The 20,208-nt window shown below is 43.3% G+C and overlaps 1 long non-coding RNA gene and 1 pseudogene across 1 annotated transcript in view; one reads left to right on the top strand and one right to left on the bottom strand.

Annotated features, from left to right (window-relative positions):
• LOC119504756 overlaps window positions 1-19,916 on the bottom strand; it is a 122,567-nt gene extending 102,651 nt beyond the window's left edge. Inside the window, exons 1-2 of the long non-coding RNA XR_005210619.1 lie at window positions 19,749-19,916; window positions 16,667-16,724 (exon numbers count right to left, since the gene is read on the bottom strand). This is a non-coding gene — a long non-coding RNA (uncharacterized LOC119504756). The remainder of the gene's footprint in view (window positions 1-16,666; window positions 16,725-19,748) is intronic.
• LOC119504755 lies at window positions 1,939-2,688 on the top strand (annotated as a pseudogene).
• Window positions 19,917-20,208: the final 292 nt, after the last annotated feature.

The following is a 20,208-nucleotide window of genomic DNA, read 5'->3' as shown; positions in this document are numbered from 1 at the left end:
TTTACATGCATCATTTCATTTATCCAATTCATGAAGTTGGGGCATTATTCCCATTTTACAGATAGGAACACGAGGCCCAGAGAAGTTAATAACTGTGTGGGCTTGGGCAATGTTACTTAAGTGTCAAAACTTGGACCTGAATTACCCAATTTTGAGCTGTTAATCACTGCTTGATACTGTCTTACTCTAGCTGCATAATTACCCCAACTCCAGGATTTACAATTATGGAACACATAATTCTTATCTTCCCTAAACTCACAGTTTTCAATAAGAGGTACATGCATACCAGCTGTGTTTGATCGAGTTTAGTGCCTCTATTACAGGATTTCTCCACCGTGGCACTATTGACATTGGAGCTAGAAAATTCTTTGTTGTGGGAGGTGGTCCTGTGCATTGTAAGATGTTTAGCAGCATCCTTTGCCTTTACTCATCAGATGCTAGTTTCACCCCCCCCCAAAAAAAAAAGTGTCTCCAGACATTGTCAAATGTCCCCTGGGGACAGAGGTGGGGAAAGGCAAAATTGCAGAATGGGTAGACTTTCCAGCCAATGGTTGCCTTTCAGCTCCTTCCATACACCCTTGTCAATTCTCTGATATTGGAGTCTCTTTTTTCTCTCTCAACCTCTGACACATGTTCACACACATGTAGGTGTACGTCTCCCATCCCCACCAAAATGCAACAGTGCAGGGGTAAAAATTTCCCAGTGCAGGGGAATGGCCCAGTTGGGGTCATTTCCTCAAATGGTCTCTGTGTGAACTGTGTGAACAGTGACTACTAAAAGTTTGGGATTCTCCCTCTTTAGCCCAATCCACACAGATGGCCAGTTTACTAAATGCATCTGGGCTTAAGTGGCCTGCCTCTCTTGAGTCTCATGGTCTCTTTCCCTGAGCAAAGCTTTACCATTTTCTGAAAGGATTTCTGCAAGCCACAACGTTGGAAATAGCACATACCAAAAGCCATGCTCTGAGGTGACCCCTCTAGTGGTTCCTAAACAGTCAATGCTCATTGGTATTGTCCTGAAGCTTCTGCACTTGGGATTTAAGGCCCTTTCCCTGTCAGGACAGCCTGATGGGCTGAGCACACTCAGCCAAGTTAAAGAAAAGCTTAAATCCACACTCCTCTCATTTCCCATCCTTCCAAAAGGAATCAAACTTCCCAGAGAGTAGGATTTATGAATTACTTTATATTTAGGAAAGGGTACAAGACATTTTGACCTTGCATTCAACCCAATGATGTTCAAAAGTCTGTGTTTTGACCCTGATGGTATTTTCAACCTATGAGTAAGAATATAAGCATTTTAATAAATTCTATTAAGGATGATTTCTTCAGTACTGATTTCAGGGCAATATTCATTAGGCTGATTAAAATCCTTGATCAGTTCTCTATGCAGTGCAGTTAAACTATTTCCATTCTCCTGTTTATTTTATTGAAAGTTCTATTGGGGTAGACTGTTTTCTGTGTAAATTTTAAAATAGGAACTTATCAATTTTGTTTGCATACATACCAAAATATTTACCATCTATAGTTTAACTATTGGGAAACTTCATTATTTCTACCAAGCCCAGTTTTCAATGGTACAATTTTACAGATCAAACCTTCACCAACAGGATTTCAGTTTGCTATCCATTTTTAGTTTCCAGTTCTATAGCAGATCTTACCATGGCCATTTTAGCAATTATCAGTTTTACTTTTGTGTTAAAGCATCAGCCAATTCTAATTTCTCACTACCTTATGCAAATGTCCTTAGGGCCAAAATAGTGGGGCCAAAACAAAGGATCAGTATTGGGATCAAAACATCCTACTTGATTAGTATAATGGTCCGAAGCCAATGCCTCAAGCTTTGAGGTGCCTCATGCTAATTTATTTGAGGATCGGTGGCTCTAGGGGGAAACCAGGGAAACAAAAGATAGTAAAAAGTAAACACCTGAAGCAGGGGAAATGGTGGCTTCAGGGGAGAGGGGAGCTTGGGGTGGTGGAGGCAGCACAGAAGAAGAATTTATGACCTTTTACAGTGAAGTGGAACAAATAAGAGGAGAGAGATTCGGTTCTAACGTCAAAAAATCAGATAGAAAGACTGACCCATCCTGGTTCCTCCTACTTCAAGTTGAATCCATTTGCAGTTCTTCAAATACATCCTGAAGTGACAGGTGAAGAAATAAAAAGAGGTTTTGGTAGTTATCCATATGGTGCATCCCGACAAAAATCAAGATGATGCTGACAGAGCACAAAAGGCTTTTGAAGCTGTGGACAATGCTTCCCAAGTTGCTACTGGATCAGGAACAAACGAAGAGGTCCTGGATGTAATTCAGGCAGGAAAAGAATATGTGGAACATACTGTGAAAGAGCAGAAAAAGCAATTAAAGAAGGAAAACCTATAAATGTGGAAGAGGATGATTCTGAGTTGTTCAAACAGGCAGTGTACAGACCATGAAACTCTTTGCTGAACTGGAAATTAAAAGGAAAGCAAGAGAAGCCAGAGAGATGCATGAAAGAATGCGACAAAGAGAAGAGATCGAAGCTCAAGAAGAAGCCAAATGAGAAAGGGAGCAGCAGAAAAACTCTGAGGAAAGTCAAGATGGTCATGTGGACAGCTGGTGAAACTCCCAAGCAAACACAAAGGGGAGGAAAGAGAATAAAAATCGAGCCTTCCTGAGACCACCAAAAGTAAAAATGGAGCATCGTGAGTGACCATCTGGGTCACAGGCGCAGAACCTTCCCCCGCCTGTCTCGCCTCCTGCTGTGAGGGATTCATTCTTTCCTCTCACCTCCACCCCAGCATACAGTAGTATTTGCTTTTTAGTCCATTTTATTTTCAATGCAATTTAATATCGATCAGAGTAATTCTTTTGTACATTGAAATGAGGGGCTCAGTTTAAAAAAGGACCTTTCCCCACCCCCTACCCCCACAGGATTGGAAGGTGCCACTCTTTGTGCTACCTTCTGTTCCCACAGCCACTAACAATGTTATGTACTTCATGGAAGTGTGATGATTAGAAACTTCATGTATACTTCACGGAAATCATCGAATTAAATATGTTGCTTAAAATGGCGTTGCAATGACTTCAGAGACTGGCCCACCCTAGGAAGCCCCTTTCCTTTGGTTGCTTGCTTCTGGGCCAGGCATCTTTTGAAGCCTGGGATCAGATAGGGACGGCAGTGCAGACAGACAGAGCAATCACCTGATGCCCTGACACCCTGCGGTGCTTGGCATGTGCCCTCCTACCTGACCAGCCAATCAGTGTGGCATGAGGCTGAGCCACCCAGACCTGTTCACTTTCCAAAGAGCGAGCCGTCCTCCATCAAGAACCATTGTGTCCTAGACTGTCTGCATTTGTTCATGGTAATATTCTGCATATGCAATAAATTTTTAGACCCACCCACCCCCCCCCAAAAAGTAAACACCTGAGATTATCCTTCGCCATACTTCAAAATTCATTCCCAAGAGACATTGTCCACAAATTCAACAGTCTCACTCTTTTTTCCCTTTCAAATCCACACTATTCCTTTTCAACTGATTTTGCCCACTGAAGAGCCACACAAGGCCTGCTGCCTGCCTGATCCCATTTAGGGCTAGCCTCAAGGGCTTGGTAAGTTCTTCAAAGACAAGATGCACCGGGTTTTATGCTGAAAGAAAAGAGCATTTGCAAAATACAATCATAAATCATCATATTTGGTGAATGAGTCCCAACTGAGAATCCTAGAAAACCCTTTCCAGGTGTACTAACTCTTCAGTGCTTCAATCTTTCCTTCAGAGTTGTCAGTGTCCAAATGAATCGACATTTTCATTTACGTTGAGTCATGAGGCTGGGACTTAAAACCGATATGGAGGCGTGTGGACCGACCCCTCCACTGGGAGGGGTGAAGTGTATCACGGTTCTTTTCCTTGTTCCTGCAATGACTTATTCCTTGCAATCTGCACAAAAAGCATGTTCTTGGGATGATACATTTAAAAGGGAAGACAGGACAGAAACATACGTCAAGGGAATGGGATGAAAAAGCATTCTATAATTTCCCAACAGGAAATTGAGGAGCAAATTTGAGGAGCGAGCATTCCTCAAAATCAGCTGGTTGATAATTAGTCATTCAGCTGGAAAAACAATGGCTAAGAAAAAAATCAGTTATTTGCAACATGCACTTGGCTTCAAAGCACAACAGGATTTCTTTATCTGCCATCGCTTTGGTTTTCTCTCTCGGCCCCTGCCAGACTGGTTTCGAATCCACAGAGGCAGCCTGGCTGCTGGGATTTGCAGCCACTGCCTCCCAGATGGATGGTTTAGTACTATTAAAAGAGAAACTTTTCAGCAACATTAAATTTAGGATCTCACAGCTTTACTGAGCTGTTTATAAATCGGGCAGCATCCCATTCAGAAAGTAGAAGGGAACTCCACTGAAGGGGTGAAAAGGGGAAGCTTCTATAGGGCGAACTCTGAAGCAAGAGAGGAAATGCTCTGATTGGCTTACATTAAATTTCTATTTTACATGGCGGGGGAGGTTCTTACAAAGTGGGGAGCAGATATACATAGATTAGCATGGTGTGCTTGTCCAGTCTGATAAGCTGTCTCTCCTGGACAGAAACTCTTATCAGCAGGTCTTGCTTATCTGCAGTTTTGCAGGGTGCATTCCATTTTCTCACGAGAGCCCCTGTAGGTCAATTGTTTTGGTCTTCTCCTCAAGCCCTTTTCACGAAGGGGGGCCCTCCCGGAAACACCTAATTCTGGAGGTCGTTTTAATTTACCTAACAGTGTAGAAACCTCTAGACAAAATTTTTTTTCCTTAGGAGCCAGGCAATGTTTTATAGGCTGTCTTTCCATTTCTTTTTATTACCACATCAGAGATGAGAAATTGGGAGAGGTTTTCTTTCTGTCTAACAATCATAGCACATGGGAAAAGTTCTCCAGCAGCCTTATTTTTCAATTTCTATTAGAATGGCTTACTTATCCCAACTGTCATAGCATAGACATCACCTAAATGAGAAGGTAGCCACTTCAGTTATTCTTCCTTTACCACCATATTCAAGTGTAATACATCACATAGAAAAGTCCATGCAATCTGTGAAATAGAGTAAAATCTCGTAAGACGAAAATTTTCTGAATTAGTGAGCTGCATGGATCATAGAATATTCTCTCAGAGCCTCAGAGTTGGAAAGGTCCCTAAAAGGATTTTCTTCATTTGCCCATATGAAGCTTAAGTTTCTTCTACTAAATTCTCAAGGCAGTCTCTGGACTTCTCAGGCTAATGGAAAGTTCTTTCATATAGAAAACCAAACTCTGTCTTACTAAAGCATCTATTCATGGGGTGTGGTTCTAAGATGCAGTTAGCCTTACGGGTAAGAGCATGAGTTTGGAGTCAACTGCCCTGGATTTGTTTCCTTGGCTCACTACTTTTTAGTTGGGTTTCCTTAGACAAGTGGCTAACCTCTCTGCAATCCATCACAGAGAGCTAATAATACCTGCCTTATAGGACTGTGGTTATTAAATGAAATACTTAGCACTCTGCCTAGCACATTATAATTTCTTGATCATGGTAGCTATTATTATTCTCCCCCTTGGTACTACACAGCCCTCACAGCCCTAATCATCATCAGTTCCTCTGATTGTCTTATAGACATGTTGTCAAGTGTTCACATAACCCTGGATTATATTCTTCAGAGCCTCAGAGTCAGAGCAGACCCTAAAGGATTTTCTCAGTCATTCTCTGGACAGAATCTCTTAAAATAATGTCCCTCTTAAACATGGGGTGCCCAGAAGAATCACAAAACTCCTGGTACATTCAGAGCAGATTATGACTAGTATAGGACTAGTTCTTTCAAAGCTTAGCATTGTGTTGGGTTTTGGCCATTTGTCACATTACTCACTGTGGTGGTTTAATGCAGTAGGTACCCCAGAAAAACATGTTCTTAAACCTAATCCATTCCTGTAGGTGTGAACCCATTGTAAGTAGGATATTTTGTGAGATTATTTCAGTTAAGGTGCAGCCCAACTCAATCAGGATGGGTCTTAATCCTATTACTGGAGTCCTTTATAAGTGGAATGAAACTCAGAGGGAAAGCCACAGGGAGCAGCCAGAAGCTGAACTTCAGTGGAATCCAGAAGAGAAGGGCAAGATCAGGAGATGCCTCCATGTGCCTTGCCTTGAGGCAAGCTAAGGACCAAGAATCGCTGGTAGCCAGCCCCAGAATATCACAGTCTTTGGGAAGAAAGTATCACCTTGATGATTCCTTGAGTTGAACTTTTTTCCAGCCTCAAACTGTGGGCAAATAAATTCCCATCATTTAACCTGACCCATTGCAGCCAAGGAAACTAAAACACCAGCTCATAGTGACATCACAAACCTTAAGCCTTGTCCACCATCCTACAGTTGCTGTTCAGTTAAAAGGATCAAGGGCAGGACGATAAAGTGAATCTTATTTAATTCTACTCTCTTGGTTTTGGTTTATTAACTTCTTGAGATTTCTTGGATCCTGCTTTTACCACCTACTTGGAGCTTTGACAAACAATGACATGGAAAAGAGAGGTGTAAGAACAGGAACCAAATAAAAATACTAACAACAGAGAACCATGTAATAGGAAGAGAACCAGGAGCATGTGGCATCTTAATCTCAGGGCCTTGATTTCCTCATCTATAAAGTGGAAGTCATAATATAGCACTGTGCCAGTTTGAATGTATTATGTCCCCCAAACGCCATTATCTTTGATGTAGTCTTGGGGGGCAGATGTTTTGGTGATTAGATTTGCTTGGAATGTGCCCCACCCAGCTGTGGGTGATGACTCTGATGGGATATTCCCATGGAGGCATGGCCCCGCCCATTCAGGGTGGGCCTTGATCAGTGGAGCCATATAAATGAGCTGACTCAAAGAGAAGGAACTCAGTGCAGCTGTGAGTGACGTTTTGAAGAGGAGCAAGCTTGCTAGAGAGGAACGTCCTGGGAGAAAGACATTTTGAAACCAGAACTTTGGAGTAGACGCCAGCCACGTGCCTTCCCAGCTAACAGAGGTTTTCTGGACGCCATTGGCCATCCTCTAGTGAAGGTACCCGATTACTGATGTGTTACCCTGGATACTTTATGGCCTTAAGACTGTAACTGTGTAGCCAAATAAACCCCCTTTTTATAAAAGCCAATCCATCTCTGGTGTTTTGCATTCCGCAGCATTAGCAAACTAAGACAAGTACCTACCTCAAATATGGATATTGTGGGAATTAAACAAGATAATATATTTATAAAGTGGTTAGACACAGACTTGTCCATAATAACTATTCAATAAATATTTGCTATTTTAAAAAAGACCCACTGCTGAAATTCATACATTTAACTTCCACAAAATGAGCTGCAGTGTATTAGAAAAGGGTGTGAGGAAATCTGGCCTGATTGTGCTCTGAGAGAACCCAGAGTTTGCCTAAGGTAGTGAGCATTTCTTATTCTAATGATCAAGAGCCCACTTCTATTAGCACCCTCTCAATTTTTAGCCTGAATCAACGTCAAGCCAGCTGGGCTTCAGTTTACATATTCAATCTTTCTCTCCATTTGGAAAGTTGGGATTGCTTTTGCTCCTTTCGTTCACTGAGTATTACCAAGCAGTAGAGAGAAGCTCCCTCACAACTGTTCTCAGCACCCTACACTGTCATCTGCCTGAGGCCTGGAAGCTTAAAATCATTTAAGTTGGCTGGCTGTAACTTTGTTAAATTATTTCCCACCCCAGCTTTATTCTCTTTTACTGGTGTTGGTTTTAACTTCTTGGGTAAGCAAACCCTTCTTCAGATAGGAAGACAGACTCAAAATGTAAAGTGAGCAGGTCTCATTGTTTTCTCTAGTTCCTCAACACTCACTCCCAAGCATGAGTTCCACCCTTCCTTTTTTCTTTGTCTAGATAATGAAAACAGCCTCTTGTACATTCCCTAGCTTAACGAAAATACAATTTTTAAATATTTCTTGAAACTTGCTGAGCAATAGATGGCTGTGAGACGTATTTGGAGGAGCTGATATTAATTAATAAAGTCAATTTTCATTAGCCTGTCAATTATTTGCACATACTTCTTAATGTCTTTAAAAACACTTCCAATTTTAATATCTTCAAAATTCCCCTAGCAATTGTTTATGTTTACAAGTGGCTTACAGGCTAACAAACTTCTTTCTCATCTAATAGTTTAAATAGAAAACACTCCTTAGTTGTCATAAATACCAAATTACTTGGGCCCAAATTCATTGGCAAATACCAAACATAAGACGTCTTGATATAAAGTATGCTATCAGAATCCAGAATTGGTAGAAAGGCTGACTTCAGTCCACCTCTTACTATGCAGCTGTGTGCAAGTCACTCAATGATTCTTTATGGCTAGTTCCTTATCTATGAAATAATATCACTATATTATTAATTCCCATGGAGTTGTTGGAAAGATTATATGAGTTATAACCTATGTAAAAGTGCCTAGCTTAGTAAATGTCAGCCCCTCTTCCTACCCCAATCTATGCAACCTTGAACAGGTTATATAACCTCTCCAAGATTCAGGAAACCTTATAAATGGGTTCTTTATTGGGATGCCTGAACCCTTCCAAAGCTTAAAGGTTACAGGAATCCTAATTATTTGTCTCAGTACACTAATAATACACTAATAATACACAATTTCTCTGAAAACCCATCTCTTCCTGGGATGCTCAAGGTATAATGCTGCCACTGATCCCTCATCTACCCTCACCCAGCAAAAGCCTAGACTGGTTAGTAACAACGGACCATAAAGGATTCCGTTTCAGTCTTGGTGTCAAACTCAATCAGGACATGAAATATTCTGGTACACACCAAAGCCCCTAGAATTTCCCCACCTTTTGGAGGCTTTGGTGATAGGTATCTGCTAATACATACTGAAGTACTAAGCCGCTGCTTGGCCAATCTTACCATTCGGGCCACTTCACACATTAACCACCTTCTCTGTACTTCTGCAGGGACAGAAGTAAGACATTACAAACCCAGAGCTGGCGAACACTTGGTAAATTATGTTGTCACTCATGTTCCCTTGCCCATGGCAGACATCATCAATCAATCACGGCACCATTTCCCACTGTGCTTTTCCAGCAGAGCATTCCAGGCAGCCCCTATGAATCAGTTGCAGTGGCATGCCAGAGAAAACATAATTGCCATCCCAGGCTCTAGGGTAATCTATAAATGAGAGAAATGAGCACTAAATAGGTGATGATACCTTCCAGAAGTCTCACTACCAAGCAACAGAACTGGATATTAGGGTCTGTTTTTTTTGTTTTGTTTTGTGTACAGTCTTTTCTGCATAGCCCAGTGCATCCTCTCAAGGGTGTTTTACATGCCCAACCATGATGCAGAAGGGTCTCAGAGTTGAGTGTTTACCACTCATAAGCTGGAGTAGCTACAGAACTGAGAGAAGATGCATCCTCATTTAAAAAGCTTGTTTTAAGTCATTTGTTAGGTTATAGGCAGTCACTAAATAATAGCACATTCTAATTAGTGAGAATTGTGCAGAAAAAAAGAAAAGCTTTTGCTGCTAGGATTTAATAATGGGATTTCCAGTAAATAATAACCACCTCAGGAACACACACACACAAAACAACTATGCCCAAATTTGGTCACAAAACCATTGAGAAGTATGCATGCAGCTCTGTCTGCTGCTAGCAGCTAATGACCCAGTCCTTGAAATAGAATCAGGTCAGGAAGGTTGTAAACATTCTGGCTTTCTTGTCTCTTCCTGCTAGCTTGCTCAAATGTGCAATCAATCCCAGCAGCAATTCCGCTGGACTTCGGGGGGAGGGGGTAGGGAGTGGGGGGAATTATCCTGATTCAGGGGTGGGCTCTAGATGTACCTGGGAAGAGGAGGGAAGACCCTGTTTCTGTTTCCAGTATCCTCAAAATTGCCGTCTATGCTGCCAACTAGAATTTCCCCGTAGTGTCTTATCTCACCAACTCAGTGTCTTATCTCACCAACTCAGTGATTCTTAACTGAGACTGCACCTCCTAGAAGAGCAAATCAGAGACCCCTGGGGGGCTTTTTCAAACTACCTGTGTAAAACCAGTCCCACCTCCAGTTGCCTCCTACCCAGAAAGTTCTCTCTCCAGGATGAGAGCCATAGAGAACCTTCTATTAAGGGAGTGAGCCATAACCCACAGTGCTGTTAGGAGGAAAAAAAGAGAATGATGTTTAGCTTAAGGCCCTAATTCTTGTGGAAATCATAACTGGCACTAGAAGGAGTCCATGGCTGGAAGTTTCTCCAAATGAGCAGCTAGAGGGCCTTATATTTCTTCATGCATTCAACAATATGTGTTGAGGACCTGCAACGTGCCGGAGATAGGGCTAAACACTGGGTACCGAAGAGAATGAGAGCCAGCCCCTGTTCTCAAGGACTTCAAAGTCTGCAGAGGAAGGCAGAGGGGGTAACAAATGCAGGTCTTCTCCTAGTACAAGCCGCTTAGAGCTGTGGTTAAGAAGCCAGACTGCCTGGGTTTGAGTTCCAGCTCTGGCACTAACTGACTGGGTGACAGAAAACTCTCTGTGCCTCAGTTTCTCCATCTCTAAAATGGGGATAATATTAGTACCTAACTCATGAGGTTTTTTTTTTATGTAAGTTAAAGTAGTTCATATTTAGTTGGAATGTCCCTAGAACAGTGCCTGGCTTACAGTAAACAGTGCACCCCGTTTGATAAACAAGTGCTTAAATGGATGTTCCATTCCATCACAGCCCAGAGGAGGGCGTCATTCACACCATCTGGGGTTTCACAGAAAGTTTCAGAGAGGAGATGGCCTCTGAGCTGGGCTTGAAGGGTGAGAAGAAGTCTAACAGGAGGGAAATTTTCTGGCCAAGTGACAGATGCAAAAAATAAAAAATCATGACATTGGGGGGAAAAATGTTCAACATGACTGAAGGGCAGGGTCTGCTGGGGAGTGGAGGAATATCAACCAAAAAGGAAGGCATTACTGGAGTCTGAGGGCCTTGTCTAACCCACCAAGAAACCTGGACTCTGCCTTGCCCCCCAAAGTTTCTTCACCAGCACGTGACATGGCCACACTGAAACATTTAAAGGCAAAAAAGAAATGTCTTGGATTTGCTTTGAAATAATCCAGAAATGGGAGAAGCAGGTGGGGTCTAGAAGAAACCAGACTGGCTACAAAGTGATCATTGTTGAGGCTGGGTAATGGATTTATGGGACTTGTGATACTATTGTTTCTAAATGATCGAAATTTCCAATTATAAATAATTACCTTCAAAGAGTGGCCAGGAGAAAGCTCTTAGGTTCTATCACTCTCAGCTTTTATTAGTCGTTTGCATCTTGGTGTGAGAGGAAGAAAGTTTTATGGGAATGAAGAGAAAGCAGGTGATGCCTGGGGTAAAAAGTAAAACTGAGAAGAAAAAAGGCAGTCATCAGGAAGCCTGGGGCTGCCAAAGATCAGTGGGCCTCCTTCCCCACCTGCCCTCTTTGGCACACCTACCCCAGCAACCAACCCTCTGCACTCTCAAAGCCAGGCTGTTTTCCCTCCGAGTCCCTCCTGGGTTGAAGTAAATTTTTTCTGCTGGGAATGCTACCCCCACAAAGGAAGTCCAGATGACCCCAGTGATCCCTGGATGACCTGAGATGACTTTTTTCTGAGGTGAACCGTTCTGCCAGAGTTCTTGTCACATCTTGCCACACAGGATCCTGGGACACTAGCAGCAGTGAGTTTATAGCCTGAGGTGCCAACTGGGACCAGTGAAGAGTGAACTCCTAGAGGTTCAGAAGAAGTCCAGCCTTAGGGAGCCCCCCGAGTCACTGAGGATAGGATAGGTGCTGCCTGTTTCACAGAAAGATCAATTGAAGCATCAGAACAAGAAAAAAAAAAATCATGAGAGAAACCATGAATTCTGGAAGCATGCAGACCAGACCAAGGGGTTTTTATCAAAAGAAGGGAAAGTGCTCTCACTCTAAAGACCGTAAAATCCAAAGACTCTGGGCTAGTCCAATGGGCAGTTTAGTGCGAGTCCTTCCTGTGTTCTCTTCACATTTTGGGGAGAGGGGATGCACAGAAGTTCTTAAACTGCCAAAATAGAGCTGTCTCCTGTCTCCCCTCCTCCAAGCTGTTCCTGACACCCTTCTCCCCTCGTGTTCTTTATTGCCTTTTGGAGTGGAGGCAGGAAGAATTATAATCTCCCTATCAGCAACTTGACATCTGCCATAGTTTGGCAGCAACTAATCTAATGACAAGAAACTGACTCAGATTCTTTCTGAGAAGAGGCATTTAGGGGACAAGGAAGCAAGAGAAGAAATGTGCGAGCAGAGCCGGCAGAGCGGGCAGCAGACAACAGGCCTCCCAGACTGACCGCTGCACCCTGCAGGCGCTGAGCACTGCCAGATGCCCAGGCAGTGGGGAGGGGGCACAGCCCCCCTTGGGCACCCCAAAGGAGCAGGTATGTCTGCAGCCAACATCACTGCTGCTCTCCAGGCCTCCTCCCTGGCACTTTGAAAATCTCTCTTCTAGACGTGATTGCCAAAAAGAAGGGCAAGGTGAGAAGAAGGGTGGAGGGGCAGAGAGATGCCGGGTTGACCCCCCATCTTGCCCATTTGAAATGCAGCCAGAAAGTTCTTCGTGCTGCTGCCCTCTACAGGCAAAACACTAAAGTAGGGAGATCACCCACCCAGAAGTATCCTGAAGGTGGGCTCTCTCAATTTCCCACCAGGTGGCCTGGGAGTGACAGAGAAAAGGCACACACCGGGGAGGCCCAGGGACCCAGCTTCCGCCGTAGAATCACCAGAAAGGGCAGCTGCCACACTGTCTTAAGCCACACCTGTGTTCTCAAAGGTTCTCACTCAAGGATGAGCAGAACTGCCCTCATGGAGGGATTTGAAAATGTATGTAAATAACTTTGAGGTTGTTACATGACTCCGGAGCACCACCTGCCATTTATTGGGCAGGGCCCTGCAATGTTAAATGTCCTACAAAATGAGGGGCAATTCCCTCTCAAAATGCAGCAATGAGAAACATCAATAAGGGCTTGCCTTTGCTGCCCACCCCACCCCCCACCCCCCAGCAGGCCACTGTTACTCAAACATGAGGACTCCTGGACTCCTACATAAATAACCAAAGACCTCCAAAGAACACAGTTTGAGAAACACCATATCAAAAGTTAAATATTGCCAGTGGAAATCACCTGGTGCAATAGCAGACACAAAGATTACATGGCTGCACTTGGTCTGTGATCCAGAATAATCTATTAATCTGTTGTATTCTGAGAATGAAATCACAAATTTTTAAATGTTTTAAAGAACTTTCACACCCGAAGAACGGGCCCGTGGACCTTCTCAGGGAAGCCCACGAATACAGATGACAATCTTTGCCTATACAAGTTGTTCCAGCTTCCACAAGTCTGCAGACCAGCAACTCAAATGCAGATTCTTGGACCCCACCCCAGACCTGCCAAATCAGAAACCCTGGGGGTGGGGCCCAGCCATCTGTGTTAACAAGCCCTCCAGGTGATTCTGATGCCCACTAAAGTTTTGAGAACCACTGACCTATACACAGCAGAATCATTTGAAACTCAGGTGTATTGTTTAAGTAACAAACATTATTGATTGTAACACACCTCTTCATGGCAGCGAAGGCTGAGAGTTCCAGCAGAGAGAGTGAGATGTAAGGCAGTGTGTGCAGAAGAAATAAAACCATCACTTCCCAGGCAGTTCCCTCAGCCTGCCTGGGTGGGCATCACAATCATAGAATGATGGGGGGAGGGCAATTCCCCCTGCTCCAGGCCAGGCCTCAGAGCTCAGTGATGCAGGTGATGGAAGGGTTGAGGGAAACAGGGTGTTTGGCAGGAGGAGCAGGAGAAAGCTGGACCCAATGACCAAGCACTTATTCCAGGAGCTCTCAGAGGGCCTTCCCGTTTAATCCTGTATGAAGATGGTATTATCCCACTCGCGGATGCAGAAACTGAGCCCTTAGGGAGGTTAAGTGATTTACCCAAAGTCATTCAGCTCTTTAGTAGAGAAAATGAGATTCAGATCCAGGCCATAAGACTCAGAAGATCATGTTCTTTCTCCTAAATTTCACTGAGCCACTGGCAGTGCCATCCGAAAGAACTTTCTCTGATGATGGAAATGCCCTTTTTCAGTAGGCTGCTGAACATTTGAAATGTTGACCCCTGCATCTGAAGAACTGAATTTTTAATTTAATTAACCTTAATTAATTTAAATAGCTACATGTGGCTAGTGGCTACTGAACTGGACAGCAGAAAGTCATAGTTTTGTATCAAGTTGCCATAAGAGTGGAAATCTTCACCTAACATAATCCTCAGGGGAAAAAAATAAACACAAGAGTTGGTACAACTAGCAATTTATCACATTATTCATTAATCTTTTTTTAATGGAAATTCTGACAGATTCTTATTAACAGTGTCTGAGTTAAGGAAATACAATTAAACCACGGACTTGGTTATTCAGATTTAAAGAGGCTGCCTTCCCTGAATGCTGGCAGCTGGCAGAAGCCGTGGGAGGTAGCTGTGAGGCACCCTGGGCCACCCGCAAATGGATTGAATGAGGGCAGTGAAGACAAATGGAACCATTTCAAACAGCTAATCTTTTCTTCACTTGACAGACTTCAAAGACATTTTGTCTTGTTCCTTTTAATCACTGTTCTTCTAAATGTTAAGAGGGCAAAGCCAAACAGTTACTCCATTAAGTCTGACCCATAGCAGTGAACTTAGCAGGGATAACAGTAACCAGCCATTACTCAGTTCTAGGCAAAGCAGGCTTCCGAGATGGCAAACCCCATGCAGATGGAGAGGAAAGGTAATGGGGCATGTCAGTATATCTGGCACCCATCACTTGGCCCTTCAGTGCCCAGTTGGATGAAAATCTCAACCTAAAGAGCTGTTTAATAGATCCCAGAACAGATGAAGGGACCCCACTGAATGAGATCATCTTTCTTTATCAGCAAACAGGATCTGCCCCGCTAGTCTGCTCCAAGCCTCATTATTTGCCTTTTAGATCATCTAAGATTCTGGGTCCTTTTGAATAGAGTAAGCAAATCAGCAACAGCTGAAGTGAAAGCCTTATCAGTGTACCCTGCAAAACCAGGGCCCCAGCCAAAACCCTGAGGAAGAAAGTGGCTGACGCTCAGATAGTGAAAAAGGGGAGGGCAGGGGCTGAAACAAGACCCCAAGTGCAGAAGAGGGCTGAGAGAAATTCTGAGAGTTGCATATTAGGGTCCACGGAGTACAGAAAAACAAAATGGTGGAGGGATCAACAGGAGGAGGAAAAAAAAAAAGGCAAACAGAATATGAACAGGTTTTATTTCTAGAACAACTTAAGTCACAAGGTGCATTTACATGCCCGAGCTAGCTACCTTTGAAGACAGGGGCTGTCATATGCTTGATTGGTATCCATCAAAGAGGCCAGCACATTTCTGGTGACACAGTAGACCCTTAAATTATTTATCAGTTTGAAGCCATTGTGTTATATGGAAAGTCCTCTAAGCTGGTGTCACCTGTATGAAGTCTTAAAATGTGTTAAAATTTGAATCACTAGTTCAATATGTCTGGCATGGAGCCTGAGATTCTCAATTTCTAATGCACCCAGGGGAAGCCAGTTCACTAGTGCTTGGAATCCTCTTTGAATGACAAGCCTTTATGTTCTCTTATGGTCACAGATTGGCTCACTTGTCTGAGAACAGCAGGAAGGTCAAGGACATCAGTTTGTCTCCACAAAAGCAGTTGGGGTCATTCTGTTCTATGGCTACAGATTGAACCCTTAGCTCCAGCCAGTTATCTTGGGTCTTTTTACACACACACACACACACACACACACACACACACACACACACACACACACGAGACCATTGGACACGCCCATCTGGAGGCCAGCACATGAAAACAGCCCATCCCTGAACAATAGCCGTGTTGTTATCCTTGACGCAGTGCCCCACCCCCAACCCTACCCTGCAACGCTTTTAAGCCCTATTCTCTGAAGGTTGATTTAGAATTACTTTTAGACAAATTCACCTGGAAGCAGCATGGCAAACAAGTATCCTCTCCCATGAAGACTGGATATGCAAAGTGACTACCTAGAGACCTGTCCTGAAAAGGATTTTGAAGCAGCTTTCATAGGGGCGGCTGGCGGGCAGTTACAGGGCGACTGCTGCAGCGTGCCTGTGTCCCCGCAGACAGCACTCAACGTGACGTTCCCTGACCAAGTCCCCAGTTGCTGTGGCAGCCTGGACACCGTGTGGGTCAAAGGCTCAAGGCCCCTCAGCTCTCCGGACTCCAGGAGAGCTTCTGTTGGGAAAGGGCACTGAGGACCTTCTTAGGGATGGCCTTTCTTCCACCTCTTGGCTGCCTCCCAAGAGAAACTACCCCAAAAGACTCACATTGACTGAGCACCACAGACTCTACATGCCTTGAGAAAATTAATGATTTTTAAAGACTCAGAAGACCTAGGTTCCAGTCCCATCTCTGCTACTTGGAGGAGATGCTTTATTTCAGTTTATCCATAAAATGAAGGAGTCTAGGTAGCTTCAAATTCTCTTTGAACTCCTATAATGTATAGGTCTACAATCCAAGAGAAAATCCCAACAATAGCTCTATGTAACCATCCACAAATCCACAGCTCACATAGTTTCCCTTCATACAAAATTAGGCTTTTTGAAGGCATTTTGGTCCTTGAATAATGAATTAAAACAGGTTACTTACCTTAAATTCTCTGGTAAGTCTGGTCCATATACGATGTTGGCAGAGTTGGCTCTTTCCACTTAAAAAAGAAAGATTGAAAAGTTCTAATTCTTTCTGAAAAGCTTTGTTTCTTGAACAAAGGCCTCCCTTTGTAAGCTTCACACCGGGGTCCTCAAAGTGTGATTCTGACCCCTGTGTGAAAACTACCTGGGAGAACCACCAAGATGGGAGTGATGGGCTGATTAAAAGAGCTCATTTTTAACAAGGTGATGCCCCACCCACATCCACCCAGGTGATTCTTATGAACACAACAGTTTGAGGACCACTCACCTAAGAGTTCTTCTCCCCTCAGTGATTCACCTGGTGGGGACAAGCTTCACACACAGCGTGTCCCTGCAAGGGAAGAACCTGAAACTAATTTAATTGGGTGCATCTGGCATTGGGATCGCTGGCACATTCTCTCTAAGTTATTTGCTCTCTGATGGAGTGAAAAATAAGCCCCTCTGTTAAGAGAACCTGTTTTATGGGTACGGTTCTGGCTCCTATTTTCATTGGTTTCACGCGATGCATTTTAATGAGATGGTTTTCTGTCTCCAGGTCTCTGTCAACAGGTTAATGTTTGTGGTATTTCATGGATCATTCCAACTGCCTTATAGTTTAAAAAGCAGAAATGTTCAATGTCAGCAACACACCAAACATTTTACTAATTTAAGTGTTTTAACTGAGTTACTAGATTTCCATGGTATAAAATGTAAAAATGTTAATAAAAGAGAGATAGATGGAGTGCCTCTGTAACAGCACATTGAAATTTTCTGCCTCTCTGACTAGACCATGAGCTCCTAAAGGGCAGTGGGCTAGACCGTCTGCAAAACTTAGCGAACATTATTCCCCCGCCTGTTTTCAAGTCTCTTACAGTGATGGCTAAGAGGTGCAGTTTAGCCATCCTTGTGACTCATGTTGGCCGACACAATGGTTAAGGTGACATTTTGTCAGTTCTGAGCCTAATCTGCTCAGAGTCTTGCATGCTTCTTCTCATTTCCTTGGAATCTTCCTTGCTGCCACATGCACAAGCCAGGCTAGCCTCCTGGAGGATGGACGAGCACATGAAACAGAGATAAGCCATCCCTACTGAAACTCTCCTAGACCAGCCAGCTTTACCAGACCCAGCAGCTGACCACGAACTCTGAGTAAGCCCAGCCAGGGCCAGAACAACTTGCCAGCACAATCATTGACCCAGAGTAGTGCAAGTTAAATAAATAGTTTTTGTTTTAAACTACCAGGCTTTGAGCTGTCTGTTAAGTAGCAAGAACTAACTGGTAAGGCAGAAGTTGTATTTTATCTTCATATCTCCAGCACCCAGCACAGTGCTTGGCACAATGTGGCACTCATTAAAATGCTGAATAAGTAAATGAAGGAATGAGCAAACTAATGTGACTGCTCAATTTTTCAGCCTTTAAGTTCATTACTGTTCAGTGTACCCTTGGGTAAAACATCATTCTTCTTTGAGCTGTAAAAATTGGAGCTTTTCAGAGCTCTTCCTCTTTGACAGCAGCAATGTCTGTATTATTAAGTGACAGATGGGAGGTTGGGTACCCCCTGCTTTGAAGTCTGAGGCACATGCCTATAATTCTGTAAAGGTCCCAAACCATTAAGTCATTACCTTTTGAATTGTGTTCTCTGGAAATCCACTTGTTTAACCTATCTACAGAACAGCCCTGAAATGCAGAATCCCCATCGCACAGAAATGAATCCCTGTTTTTTTGCCCCCTTCTGCAGAATTATTGGCTACATCTATTCGGGGAAATAACTGGGACTGTGAGAAATAGAGAGGGGTATCTGAGAGCACTTGCATACCATTCCAAGATTCTGACAGTCACCAAGCTGCCGTTCATGATAGAGCTAAGTCCATCCACACCTGGTAGAAATCTGGAGCTCCAGCTAGCACCCAGGCAGGTGGTATGAGGGCATTAAGATCCATGAAGAAACCCCAAAACAATATTAAAGAATGAAAATAAGGACTTAAGATATGTCTTCACTGTATATTTGCTACCACACTTAATATTCAAGAACTGGTAAAGTACAAGGATAGAATTCTTGTAATAGAACTGGTTGATGTGACAACAGGCGTATACCACTGTTTGCTGTGTTATGATTCATGTTAATTCTTCTACCGCTTGGCTGTATTTGCACTACTTATGAAATCCTCATTCATTTATGCATTAAACCTTCACTCAGATGGAACCTATCACGTGCATCATGTCTGTGTTACATGTTATAAGTATTCTTTTTTTATTGCCTGTAACAAAATAGTATATGACTCAAAAAAAAAAAAAAAATCCACAAAGGAAGACACAAAAAAGACAACTAACATGGACTGGCTTGGAAAAGCTTAATAATGCATAACTCAGGACCTCTTGAGTCTACCCATGAGGGAAAGGGCATGGGGGAAGGTGAGGTCATGAGGCATGTGTCATAGGGTCATTTGCATGTGGGTCCCTGGTTCCTAAGGTAGCTTCTAGAAGAAAAGTCTGGGGAAAACTTGAGAACCAGTATCCCATCTTGGAAAGAGCATGTGCTTTGAAAGCAGATCAGGGCTCAAATCTGACATTGAAACTGGCAATCCAACTTCTAGAAATCTAGTCTACAAGTATACAAAGAAGTATATTCAGGAATGTTCGTTGCAGCATTGTTTGCAACAACAAAACCCGGAAACAACCTAAGTGTCCACCAGTAGGGGATGTGGTTGAAAAAAATATGGTCCATTTATTCCGTGGACTACTTATGTAGATCTTAAAAGAAATGGAAGTTGGGCTGCTATAGAAGAGCTCTTAGCTATCTTGTTGAGTGAAAAGTACAAATTGCAAGATGGTGTGTATATTGTACTCCCAATTGTGTAGACGCATGAAAAAAATCATATAAAGATACAAAAGAGACTCTTAATGGTGTTTACATTCGGAGAGTAGGACTAGATTAGAATGCGTTTTGCTACCTTGGGGATAAGAACGAGACTTTTTCTTCTCCATATTCCCTTTTGTACTGTTCCCTTTTTTTTGTTTTTCATCTGCATATGCTATTTTCACAATTAAAAAAAAATCCTACTTACCAAAAATGGTAGATTGCAAAATTGGCCACAATTCTCCACCACTCCATGTATGCACATCCACTTGCAATGTGACTTTGCTGTTCCTCCATGAAGAAGTGGAGTCCATTCCATCATCCCTTGAATCTGGGCTGGCCTTGTGACTTGCTCTGGCCAATAAATGGCAGTGGAAGTGGGGCTGTGCCAGGTCCAAGCCTAGGCATCAGGAGGCCCTGCACCCTTCCACTCTTCCTCCTGGAATCCTGCCAAGCTGCCATGTGAGCAAGCCAGGACAGGCCAGCCTGCTGGAGAATGAGAGAGATCATGTGGCCCCATTGTGCCCTACTCCCATCACCCCAACTGGCAATCAGACAATCCCTAGAATTGTGAGCGAAATAAATGGTTGTTGTTTTAAGCCACTTATTTTGGGGGTAGTTTGTAACACTACATGTCCAGCTACATGTCCTTGGGAAAAATCTGTTTC

The sequence above is a fragment of the Choloepus didactylus genome, chromosome 10 (genome assembly GCF_015220235.1).
Source record: "Choloepus didactylus isolate mChoDid1 chromosome 10, mChoDid1.pri, whole genome shotgun sequence".
NCBI lineage: Eukaryota > Metazoa > Chordata > Mammalia > Pilosa > Megalonychidae > Choloepus > Choloepus didactylus.
This window is presented reverse-complemented; position numbering and strand designations above follow the sequence as displayed.